We start from the raw sequence: 339 nt of genomic DNA on the forward strand, positions 1-339 counted from the left end.
TGGGAACGGGGGGCGGGGGCGGGAGCCACGGGGTGGATGCCAAGGAAGAGGAGTGAGGCCGAAGTCAGTGAGGGGGACAGTGAAGCGGGAGGAAGGCTGGCACGGGGAGCAGCGGCATTCGGGGCAGGACCAAAGCGCTGATGCAGAATGGAGCCGCGGGAGCGGGGGGCGGTTGGGTTGTGCCCCCCATCAAAAAAAAGGCTGTGGAAGGGCCGGGAGGTGGATTTGCAATGTTGGGGGTGAAAGGAGGGAGTGGGACGGCAGCAAACCTTGCCCTGGCCGTGCCTGCAACAGGGGGCGCGGGCAGGAGCCACGGGGTGGATGCCAAGGAAGAGGAGT

Source organism: Buceros rhinoceros, unplaced genomic scaffold (assembly GCF_000710305.1).
Source record: "Buceros rhinoceros silvestris isolate BGI_N320 unplaced genomic scaffold, ASM71030v1 scaffold32295, whole genome shotgun sequence".
NCBI lineage: Eukaryota > Metazoa > Chordata > Aves > Bucerotiformes > Bucerotidae > Buceros > Buceros rhinoceros.